Source organism: Archocentrus centrarchus, chromosome 13 (genome assembly GCF_007364275.1).
Source record: "Archocentrus centrarchus isolate MPI-CPG fArcCen1 chromosome 13, fArcCen1, whole genome shotgun sequence".
Lineage (NCBI taxonomy): Eukaryota > Metazoa > Chordata > Actinopteri > Cichliformes > Cichlidae > Archocentrus > Archocentrus centrarchus.
Genome location: NC_044358.1, coordinates 40,653,408 through 40,666,431, shown reverse-complemented (window position 1 = coordinate 40,666,431; position 13,024 = coordinate 40,653,408).

Below are 13,024 nucleotides of genomic sequence, written 5' to 3'. Positions count from 1 at the left end.
TGAGGCTGTAGTGATAAAGATAATGGCTATCGCACCTCTGCCCCCAAAGAGCCCATCAACTGTGTAACTTTGTGCATGCATAGTAGAAGTAAAACCTGCTGGGCAAAAAGCTTTTGCAACCATATTTTGGGGCAAATTTCTGAAGCCATTTTTAATCATATCCTAGTTCACAGAATTTAAAATTATGGCTCTTCCCCTTCATTTAGCATCTCCTAACAGCAACTGTTGTTGTGATTTGGCTCGATGTAAATAAAATATAAGTGAAATTGAATTAAATACCTGCCCAGATACCATAAGTGGAGTGGCAAGACTTTAAAAACATATCAAAATTTATGTCCAGCATCAATTTAATTGAGCTACAGTTGTCAGCCTGGGATTTAATGGGAAAGAAAGTCATGTGTGCTTGCATGACAGGGTTATAAGAACTGTGTTTGCGTGCAGTTCTATACTCAGGGCTTTGCGAACACTTGTGAATCAGCTGAGTGGCTTGTTGGTGCATCCATTTCACCAACTATCCCATCCTTTGACTTAACAGTCTGAGTTTTAAAAAAAGCCTTGTTTTGTCCTACAGGTGGCCATTAATATAACCATGTGCTGTTATGTGAAAACTATGAAACAGCAAGTTTGTTGCAGCACCAGTGATGCAAATCACACTGAGATGATTATACATGTATGATGTCAATATCATATGACTCAGGTGATCATACACTGCAGAACTGAGAATAAGAAATTAAGAGGAACTAAGTGTGTTTTCTTCTTCTCCTTTCAGTGCTTTGACAGAACAAACAAATCTGACAAAGATGTTGGCACGAAAGGAAGAAAACGAAATGGAACGGCTAAATGGAAAAGAGCCGCAGACATGTGGGGAGGCTAATTGGTTCAAAGTGGTCTGATCATCCCCACTCGCTCTGCGCTTTCTCCGACTGTCACAGATGCAGCTGTGCTGTTCACGTTTTCTTGTGAAAAAAAGGAAAATAAAATATTACGTGCACAACTACTAATACGCTCACCTTCATGAAATAAAGATCAGGGGTTGAGTCTGTTTTGCCTTTGTTTTCACAGCCTGAGTGAACTGTGCAAAGTGCTGCGCTGTAAGTTTAATGATATTTATGACCTCACACTCACACATCTGTCTCCAGCTGTCACACGCGTCTGTGAAGACATGCAAGCTTGCATACACAGTGACATCCAAATGCGCTTGCATAAACACACTCCTACACAGCCCTGAGCACCAACAGAAACACACACACACACACACACCCAGCTGATGCAATATGCATGCTGGCATAATAAATAGAGATGGCGAGTGGTGCTGCTGCAGACAGGCTTTCAGAGAGAGAGTGATATCAGGACAGACTTCCAAGAAGGTCAGAGGGTGGAGTAGTGGAGAAAAACTGCAACAAAAAAAAGAGTGTTTTGGACAAAAAAGAAATGAGTGAGGAAGAAGTAGGGAGGCTGGGGCTGGGGTTTTGCACTACAGAATAATAAATGGATGTGTGTGTGTGCGTGTGTATGTGTGTGTATTTCGCTCAGTGGGACCAGATGAAGTATTCCTCAGTGTCCGTGGCAATCGACCAGAGCAGCGCAGCTCCAATGATGGATACCACCGCACTAATCGCTCCTCCGATGCCTTCTGTTTCTCTCACACATACTTTGCTTCACTCTCACTCATTCATTTATCTCTCTCCTTTTTTTTTTTTTTCCCCTCCCTCAGTCTCAGTCCCCCACCCCAACACTGCGGCACACAAACAGAAACAAATCACAGATTTAATGAAATTAAGTTGGGAGGGAGGCCTGCCGGAGGGGGCGTTTGTTTCACATCTCCTGACAGCTGCCGCAGTGGCGCACCTCAGCCACCTGACTGAATCTATGGCCCCAGATGACTCCTCCACAAGAAAGTTTCAGACCTACTCGTCTGTTCGCACATGGAAAACTGCATCCAGGCACGTAGCTTGCAGAAATTGCCCTTTGGGGAGGATAAATCATTAAGGCGGTGGTTTCCAAAACGGAGCCTTGGGACCAGAAGGGGTCCTTGAGAGGGGATCAACAACCTTCATGGTGAATATTCTGGAATTTGACAGACATGTAAAGCAAATTGAGTGCTTGTCAGTGACTTTCCCTTTCATTAAACTTTTTTTTTTTTTACATGGGAAAAAAAATCAATCTTTAATTATCTGTTTAATATCAAAATTTGCATACCCACTTCAAATGTAGCCGCCATCGCCTTCATGGTTCTGTATTTGTGTGGTTGTCCATTGTTCTCAGTGCGGCGTGCTCACTGAAAGTTCTGCTCTGAACACTTGGATCGCTTTCTTGTGCCTAAGCAGGGACTCTTGAACTTGAATTTCATTTCTGGGAAGTGAGCCAGTGTTTTCTCTCAGATAGCTCAGGAAGTTACAGCAGAACCTGGGATCGAGTCTGACCCCCCCAGAGATAAAAACATGGTACACACCTCCAGAAAGGTCACACTCCTGACCTGCTACACTGTCCTCAAGCTGGGACGCTGCGGGCTCGTCCTCTGGATACTCGTGTTTGTTACACTGGGTCACAGTCAGAGACCCAACTCTTGTCACCAGCGATGATCCTCAGCATGAAGGTCAAATTAGTTTTCATACAGAATTTGGTATTTGCTCTCTGCACAAGGCAGTGCTCCATGGATAAAAATGGTGCAGTGGATGGGCATAGCCACCATGACATCACGCACTGCTTTTGGACTCAGAATTTTAAAGCTTCAGCATTAGTGTTTTGACCACCGCCAAGTTATTGGCCAATGCCTGTTAGCTTGGTTAGCAGGGTGCACTCATTAATTGATCCAATGCACAGATGCAAATATTGGCCAACTGGTGCCAAATAAAACACTTAGAATTTCACTTAGCAAAACTTAAGGAAATAAACATTCAGGAAACCATAATAATGGTAAAATAATCCATTAAAAATTCTCCAAGAGGGACCACACACACACACACACACACACACACACACACACACACACACACACACACACACGTGTGTTTTGCTATCTTTGTGGGGAATTTCCATTGACTTCCATTCATTTCTACAGCCTAAACCTTACCTTTACCCTTTTCCTAACCCTAACCATCACATACCTAACCCTAACCCTAACCTAAACTCAATTCATACCTTAGCCCTAACTCTGACCCCTGACCCAAAAACAGGGTTTCCCCTTGTGGGGACAAGGTTCCAGTCCCCACAAGGAGCAATTGGTCCCCACAACGTAGTATATGTCAGGAAAATTGTCCCCACAAGGTATTATAAACATACGCACACACACACACACACACACACACACACACACACACACACACACACACACACACACACAGTGAAGAAGTCTAGTTTAATGACTCAAATAAGTGGATGAAGCCTAGCAGACGCTGAACGGGACCACCTGTCAATTAACGCAGCCATTAAACTCACCACACTCAGAGTTGTTATGAATGCTATCCATAGAGGCCAAATCCCTTTTTTGTACCAGGCTGTAAATATGCGTTTTAATGCCTGTCATTTTAACACTGGACTCTATGGGGTTCACTTGCTTTTTTCACTTTTAAAAAAGATTTTAGCTTTTTGTATAAAGAGACGTTGAATTTTTTTGGTTCTGTTACATTGTATCAGACCTTTGTTTAAAGGCAACTTGGCTGTGGTGGTTCTTGGCCTAAAACCAAGAGAACTGCAAGAAAAAGCAATGCTAATAAAAGAAAAACAGACACTGAACCAACTGGGAATTTCTCAGATATCCTTGTGTCAAAGCAGAACTCACCAATTCTTGTCCCGGTTGACATGGGAATGGGAAAGCAAAGGGAGAGATGCTAACTTTGATACTGAGGTTAGGGTGAATTTAATTCTGCGCTGAAACTACTGTACTGTGACAGAGTATTTTTACACTTCTTGGCATATTCAACAGTTTTCTTCTTTCTGCTACCTGATACCACATCAACAATTCCCTACTAAAGTTCAGCACAAACAGCAACTGGATAAGTCATAAAGCAGTCGGCATCACTGAATTCTGTGTTGAGTATGGATAATGATATTTCCTCTCCCGAATGTCAGCACCAGCTGTCCTTGACTGGGGCATACTCAGTCCAACATCCAATCTGTTATTGCGGCAAAGCACAGAAGTAATATGTGCTCCTGCCTTGAAGATTTGCCACAGATTCATCACTATATCAAATTCAGCAGCAGCACATATCTGCTGGGTCGGATGCATTTAGCTAAATGGTAATCTATGGTGCAGCAGTCCCCGATATGGAAAAGTGTGGGAACTGCTGCGGTGAATCTCCAGCAGACATACTTTTAAACAGATTGTGAAAGTGTCCTTTCAGAAATGACACACCGGGGTGTACTTGCATGCTGTTTCTTAAGTGTATCCTCGTAGCACAAAGGCCCACAGTTCCTACAGGACCCCTGGGTTTGAACTGGACATGCATGCTGACAGGGGAGAGATGGAGGGGGCGGGGGGAGCGGAGCAGGACACCGGGTGTCGGGGCAGAGTGGTCTCTTCTGATCCCCCACTTTGTTTTGGACCCACTCGAAAGCTCTCGCTTGAACAAATACACACTTCTCCGACTCTCTAGCTTATTTAAGACACCTTCCCCCTTCCTCCCTCATCCCTCTATCCCCAGACCTCATAGAGGGGCTGTCACCAGCACTGTTTTTATTCTTTCTTTTTTTTTAAAGCCTACTCTGTTTGTTTTCCAAAATAAAAGGCTCATTGAGTGGTGCAGTAAATGTGTGCATGTGTGTGTGTGTTGGTGGTTGTTTTTGCTCTTGCTAGTAGAACTTTAATGACCTGAGTTCCACTTTGCCCAGCTGTCTCCTCTCTGCATCAGCATTTAATCTGCACAAAGGCTACAAGACCACCCCAATGGGTCACACTGCACATGCACGCACACACAGACGTACACATTTTGCTCACCAGGTAATTATGAACCAAGGGAAAGAACAGGAGAACAGTCATCCTTTCCTCTCCCTCCTCCCATCCCCTCACTGCTTCCCTGTTTCACTAAGTCTATTCCCAAGGTTGAACACCGAAACATTAAGAGTGTGCGTGTGTTGGGGGGGAGGGGTTCAAAGCAAACTTTGTGAATTATGAGGAGTACAGGAGGCTGCGCTGCAACTTAAACAGCTGAGTTAGCAAATGGGAGACAATGCACCTGAGGGAGATGGTGGGGAGAGAAATGAAGGCCTGGAGATCAAATCAAGACCTCGAGAATCTCATTCGGAGAGCAGAGGAAGTGCATCGCACAGGGTGATACGCCACTGCAAAACAAGTCGCATGGAGGGAGAGGAAAAAAAGCACCTTGGCGATATCTGATGTCCTCCGGATATTGTTCTGAGGTGTTTTTATAAAGCCGAAGTGTGCTGTTGGGTTAAGTGCGCAACCACACTGCAAGAAACCCAGACCACAGTGTTATCAAGGCCAAAACAAGCGGGCCAGTGGCCGTTAACACACAGAGCTGTGACAAAGCTAACAGCCTCTATTACTGAGAACTCGGGTGCAGAAAATATGTATTAATTTTTCATTTTGTCTGGCAGTACGCGCTTCCCTCTTAACCCTCTATTCCCCAATAGAATTCCATTAGATTCCTAACAAGTCTTAAAGAAAGCAGGAATCTGATGAACACCCTAAACACCTAAATACAGCTTTAAAAAACTGCTGTTTTAATTATAAGTTGGTTTTAATTTAAAGATCACAAGTATCTCTTTTAAACTATATATGACCATTTAAGAGTTTTACATTTGTACATTTCATTATCCATTTCTCATTATCTCTTTCTCCTCCTCGTCTTCATCTGCCTCCCCTGCCACTGCTCTGTCCTCCTTCATTTCCACATCATCCTCGTCCTCCTCACCTCAAGGCTCATCTCCTGAACTCAAGTCAGGGCTCTAACACATGAAAAGATGCATAAAGATGCTTATTTATTGTCACAGTTTTACCTTATTTTACCTTGACCTTGACCTTATTATGGCATAAATGTAATCAGACAATCTAAGGCACGCTGGCCATCTTTCATGCAAATTTGGTGTGAATCGAGCTGTTAGTTTTGCTGTAATATTGTTAACAAACATAGCAAAAACAATACCCCATTCCAGCCTCTGGGCCTGGGGTAATTACTGATCGCCTCACAGCAAGGAGGTTCCCGGTTTGAATCTGGTCAGCTGGAGCCTTTCTGTCTGGAGTTTGCATATTCTACTGTACCTGTGCCTGCAGGTGCTCCGGTTTCCTCCTACAGTCAAAAGACATGTTTGTTAGGTTATTCAGTTGTTGGTGGTTTCACTTGGTATGTATGGGTAATGAACTGTGGCGCACTGGAGACCTGGCCATTGGGCACCCTGCCTTTTGCCCTTTGTCACCTCTAATGTGACACCAAGGATATCACCTCAACAGAAAAACCAGAAGTAAACACACATCAAGACTTTTGGCTTCATTAGAATGAGAGAAGTAAGCTGTGCTTTCTCACCATGTACTCAGGTCAGAACTGCAGAAAACGGATGTGGGCAGTACTCTCTCATTTGGTGACACATCTTTGAGAGGGATTATTTCCTCAAGGAGATTTATATTTCTTTGGTGGGTGTGAGGTTATTGTCAGGAAGGAAAGGGGTAATGTAATGCTGCAGTGATATAAAAAAAAAAACAACAAACAAGTGAAGCGTGGATAAGGCAGAGATGTGACTGAAATATAATGTTTTCTGAAAGCTGTTTTTCATACTCACAGTCCTCTTAGACCTGTGCCATATATATATATATATATATATATATATATATATATATATATATATATATATAACAGCACCATGTGTTTATGTTCTCTAGTGCGCACAACAACAAGAGAAGCCCGGCCATGTCTGAGAGCAAGAGCTGCGTGTGCAGCACAACCCAAAGCTAGGCAAATGACTCAACCAAGCATTGATGGAGCACTCGTTAGCACTCGTTAGCTGCGCTCCATGTGACAGGAAGAGCATACGGTGGATGGAAATTACTGATGTGATCACATGATGGAAGAGCTCAACCCAAGTTACAAAGTTACTTTAGCTGGTTAGTAAATTTCAAACACTACCTGGGCTACTTTTGTGCTTACATTTGACTTATGCTGTGTCACTGGATATAATGCTGTCTCACTATTATTGCACTATAATGTTGCTGCCGCTGCTGGAAAAGAAGGGCCCTTCATTTACTTACACTTGTTGCCTCCTGGAAGCATCAACAAAATGTTCATCTTTTTTCTATTGTCAGAAATATTGTTATTGCTCTTTTTCTTAATATCATGATATACTTTTGAGGTTGTATCACCCACCCCTTGTGCCTCTAAAGAAAAATTATGATCACACATGGATGCATGGAAATGCCAGAAAGAGGGGGGGCAGTTAGTGAAAAGTAACGTCACCATTAAGGGACTCTTCTGGGTGAGATGGGTCATCATTCAGTGAATTCTGTTCTGTTTTGGATCGTTTCAAAAACATTTGGCTTCTCTGTCGCCAACTCAAACAGAGGCCATAAAGTCATATTTCATGGGGAACTAGGTCATACAGAAACCATCCTCCTGGCTGTATTAGTTACTTCAGCAAGTGGCCAATAATGACATATGTTTATGTTTAAGTTACAAAGACCACTATCAGCTGTAGGAGTTATGACTCTTTTTTTTCTCCCCCCACTGGGAACTAAAGATGAGCATCATTGTTATGGAACCATGAAGTCCATAGGTGGTGGGATAGGTCAACAAAACATCAGAATTTATCAGGCAACAACACTAATCACTATTGGATTCTTTTAATTATCACTTTTAGCTAAGCTAAGCTGGAAGTGTTAGCACCAAAATTATCCAATTTAGATGAAATACTCTAAATAATTAGGTGCCGTTTACACGAGACCGTTTTCATTTTGAAACGGTGTCGTTTTGATGCGTTTCGGCCTTGCGTTTACACGACAACGGTGTCGTTTTGATGCGTTTCGCCCTTCTGTTTACACGACAACAGAGTGAAAACGATGTGTTTCAGAAACGGGGTCCAGAGTGGAGCGTTTCAGAAACGCACCGGCTTGCGTTTTCGTGTAAACACTTGAAACCGGGGTGATTTGAAAACGCTCGACTCGCACATGCGCACTATGGTTGCGACGGCCAGTTTTTCGCGCACGCGCAAACTGATAAACAGTACTCGCGGATTCACGAGTGCTTCTTATGCTTTTCCTGTGTTTTTACCGTTTTGTAATTCAGCGTTGTGTGCAGCAGCGATCCAACCTCATCATCGGTCCACACAAAACCTCTCACATTGGCCGTTTATATCATAATGAACAATTTGCCGCAATTTGCCGCACTACCTACTGTGTCACTCCACGCATGCGCGTCTTGCGTAAACAAACTTTGCAAAGAGAAAACCAACGCCAACTTGTGGCCTGGCATGGGAACTACATCGTTTTCATCGTTTCACATGTCCTCGTGTAAACGCGGATCGTTTCTGAAACGCCATCGTGTAAACGAAAGGCTGAAACGCATCAAAACGACACCGTTTCCAGTGAAAACGGCTTCGTGTAAACGGCACCTTAGAGAGTAATTACTGTCTTTGACACATTTGCATAGCTAGTGGAAATGCTTTGAACATCAAAGTGCACTAAGGTGCAAGAGTCCAGTCTTACTGTCTCTGCTTGCTGCTTTACCTTTTCTACTTATTTCCAGCTCCATATTTTATTTTTTTTTTTATCTTGGACTAACAGTTCAAAATAATCCTCACTTTTGGCTGGTTTATACTGCCTCCAAGCTGAGAGCAGGGCTGTGTGCATAACTTCATTAGTGATTAGTAATTATGACAATGCTACAGTTCACCTGGTTGAGCAGCCAACACATATGCCAAAGGCTACTGCAGGTTGTTGTGTTCAAGTCTGCCGCAGATCATTTCCCATCCCTGCTGCCCTGTCCACCCGGCGCACTGTTCTATCAAAGAAAGGCTAAAAGGCCAAAAACAATAAATCCTAAATAAAAAATAAAAATCTTGCAACACATTATCATGATTGTATGTAGCAAAACTTCAATGCCTTTCTGGGGAGGAAACAGCTGGGTTGTATTTCACAGATTCACAGAATGCACAGTGAAACAGCAGTTGTCCTGAAGATGAGTCCAACACCAGCAAATCAGTCGCAACCAAAGTCCAATTATCACTGCACCAAAGAATCAGCATTTTTTCCTGCAATGTCAAATGGATTATTACATTTTCACTTATGCTGCCTATATAAAGATGATTACAACAAGCGTGGAGCTTACATCATTACTTAATGAAAAGAATCTGACATATTTTGTCTGCCCACTAAATTAAGTTATTATGTAAGTGTTATCAAATAAATTCTGCACCATAAGATCCAACTGTGGAATTACTGTGAATTATTGACAGGCTACATGTGGTTCACAGCACAATGGAGTTATGGCTGCATCATTGGCCAGCAAATGTTTCTCACACACACACACACACACACACACACACACACACACACACACACACACACACACACACACACACACACACACACACACACGCACACACACACACACAAATATGCACAGTGGGAAGGATGTATCAGTCCCTACAGTGTGATCAATTGGCGGCTCACAGCAGAGAATTGATGGATTCCATGTTGAATGGGGTGTGTGTGTTTGCGTGTTTGTGTGTGTGATAGAGCCATTATTGATATCATATGGCTGCCTGCGGCTCAAATCAATAGCTGTTTCTCTTCATAAAGTTGTTTTGACCGCATGTGCTATATGAAACCCAACCACACACCCACCAGGCCTGATTCTATACAGTCGTCACACACAGAGACAAAGCAGCCAACACTTATAAAAGCGTGGCATTTCTTCTTGAAGGGCAATTAAAGACCTCAGTGTGTTCCTAAACGGCCCCTCAAAACACCACAAAGCATGTTTTCCATTATAACACCATTCTTTTAGACATGTGACTCATGCAGGACTTACATGGCCCCGCGTTGGATAAGTTCAAATGTGCGTATAAGCCCTGCAGTCCTCTCTTGAGCTTTGCACTCTTGGCCCCCTGATCACTCATTCATTCCTGATTGTATAAAGAACGGACTGTCAACTCCTTCCCTGCTTTGCTTTCTGTCATCCGCCTCTGCTCCCTGGTTAGTAAGTAGCCGGTGGGGGGGCTCCTTACACTTTGACACTCTGAAAGCCACATTCAGTCTAGTCACCTGAATCACACATGTGAACACACACAGACCTTTCCTTGTACCGTGTCAGCGGAAACCTCTCTTACCCCATGCAGTCACTTCTAATCACCCTGCTTTCAGCTGTGGAGAGGAAAGGGAACGAGAAAGAGGAATTAATAGGAGGAGAGGGAGGGGGAGACAGATGTTGCTAGTATTTGAATGTGTCATGTTTTAGTATATACAGTAGCTATGTAATGCACTTTATATACATTATGCACATATTTAGTTTTCTCCAATGATGAAACTATGTAAAGATGACAGAGTTCTAAATTATTACTTCTATACTTATATACAGCATATTTACGTTTATATACAGCATATAAACCAATTATGTAGCAGACCTATGAGATGCTAGAATCAGGTGTTCTCTATCTTAAGCAGGGTGACGTCAGGGTTTCTAAGACTGACGTGAAAAAGAAAGTACACCCTTTTACATATCAGGACATAAAAAAATGATCTAGTCCTTGTCAGGTCTTAAAATTAGGCAAGTTCAACCTGAGACAGAGAACCCATGACATACAGCATAACACGTCACACAGTGTTATTATTTGTTTAACAAAAACTAAGCCAAAATGCAGAAGCAGAGTGGGGAAAGCGAGGTAAACCAATGCTTCAGTAGCATGTAGAACCACCTTTAACAGCAATAACTTGAAGTAATGCTTTTCTGTATGATTTTATCAGTGTCTCACATCATTATGAAGGGATTTTAACCCACTCTTCTTTACAGCATTGCTTCAGTTCACTGAGGTTTGTGAGCATGTGCTTATAGACGGCTTTCTTAAGGAAGAACGGCCATTCTGTTGTAGATTTTCTGGTGTGCTTGCAGTCATATTCCTGTTCTGTGACTCAATTTTTCCAAGCTTCAGCTGTCAAACTCTCTGTGCATTATGGCCAGACGTCTACATTTTGATCTCGTCTGTCCGAAGGACATTGTTCCAGACATCTCGTAGTTCGTTCGGATGCAGCTTTGCAAACCTAAGCCACTCTGCCACGTTCTTTAGCCTGGCAACCCTTCCAAACTAGCTAAACTTGTTCAATCGTTTTCTGATTGTACTGTCACGAAGTTTAACATTTAACATACTAACTGAGGCCTGTAGAGTCTGAAATGGAGCGCTTTTTTTGTTGCAGTTTCTCTGAGCTTGGAGTGAATCTGCTGCGACATGCACTCCTGGGATGGTCGGCAACTGTCTTGAATGGGATTCTCTGGTTTCTTAAGTGGAACTCTTGACTTTGGGAGCCACTGCTCTATGATATTGTGTTAACACACCTGAAGGCTCCAGACCAGCAGACTGCCAGAATTTATGCTTTTATAGAAGTGCTCACATGGCTGCTACTTACCTACTTAATTCCTATGGAAGTATTGATGGTTTTTACATACTGCTTCAGCCTTTTGACTTAATTTTTTGTTAGATAACTAGTGACCCACCTACAACAATTGCTCATTATACAAACACAATCTGAGTAAAGCTGATATTTAGATAAGTTGCACTGGACTTTTTAAGTTTTATTTCTGTTTCAGTGCTATAGCAAATAGGCAGGTTACTGCAAAAAGCAGTGCTGTCAGTTTCTCTCCCTCTGATTGTCAAACACAAAGCTGATGTTTCTCTCAAGAGGAACACAGGAAATCAAGATTTTCTATGACTGTGTCAACATACAATATTTATTTGTTGTCCGGAGAAAAACACAGCACTTGGTAAAGACTTGTTTTGCTGCTTGAAGCCGAGCGGCCACAAATTACAAAACTGAGACTGAGGCTTAAATTGTTAATCAGTTAGTCAATGGTAGTAAATTGTTAGTTGCAGTCCTGAAAGAGTTCAGTTGTGGTGTTTTTCTGAGTGACATTTTAGGGATGTGTACTACAGTACTTGGATTTCAGGCTTCACAATTCATACTCTTTATCCATTATGACATTAATATAATGTGAATTTGGTGTTGCATTACTTTATGACACTGCTGTTCATATAAAAATAGGGACTACTGCATCAATCACTTGAGAATAAACTGTTTATGAATATGAAATTGTGTCAGACTGACAGTAATATGATTCATGGATATATTCCATTCTGCAGGCTGTGTGTAGATTTTATTCAGATGAGACTGCAGAGTTATAGTAAGCTAATAGAAAGAAAGAAAGAAAGAAAGAAAGAAAGAAAGAAAGAAAGAAAGAAAGAAAGAAAGGTATCTATGAGGATGGGGGAGAAACATCTGGCAGAGATATTAGACCCCCTGTAGACCTATCATTTGGCCAAAGCTAGGAGATGAATAACCCCGAGCTGGACCTGAGTCAAACAAAAAACACACAACACGCAGTTTATTTCCTGAGTGTTGTCCATCCAACATAGCTCCTCACAGACACTAACAACATGTACTGGTTTAACACATAAATAGCCATATTTGTGCAACCAGCAGGCAAACTGAAAGTCTTCCAACGATTCTTTTTCGTATCCCTTTTCATCTGTGGTGTACAGTCGCCTCCCCTCCCGTCAGCAGCTCCAGCTATGCGCTGTGCAAACATGGCGCTGAAAAGCCATCCATCACCTCCTGCCGCCAACCCCCCCACTTCGAAACTCTCTTTCCTGTAGTTATGATTGGAACGAAGCGGAGAATTCCTGAGGAGCAAACAGCAAGACAGGAGAATGTAGAGTTTAATTTGAAATGGTCTGCTTTCCTCTGCTTCCTCGCTGCCACAAGGGAAAAAAAACAAACTCAAGGATGGTGTGAAGGTGGAATTTTTGTTGAGCAATAGAGGAGGTTGAAGTGTTTCTTTATCACCTCGTAGTTCTTACGAGTCTTTTT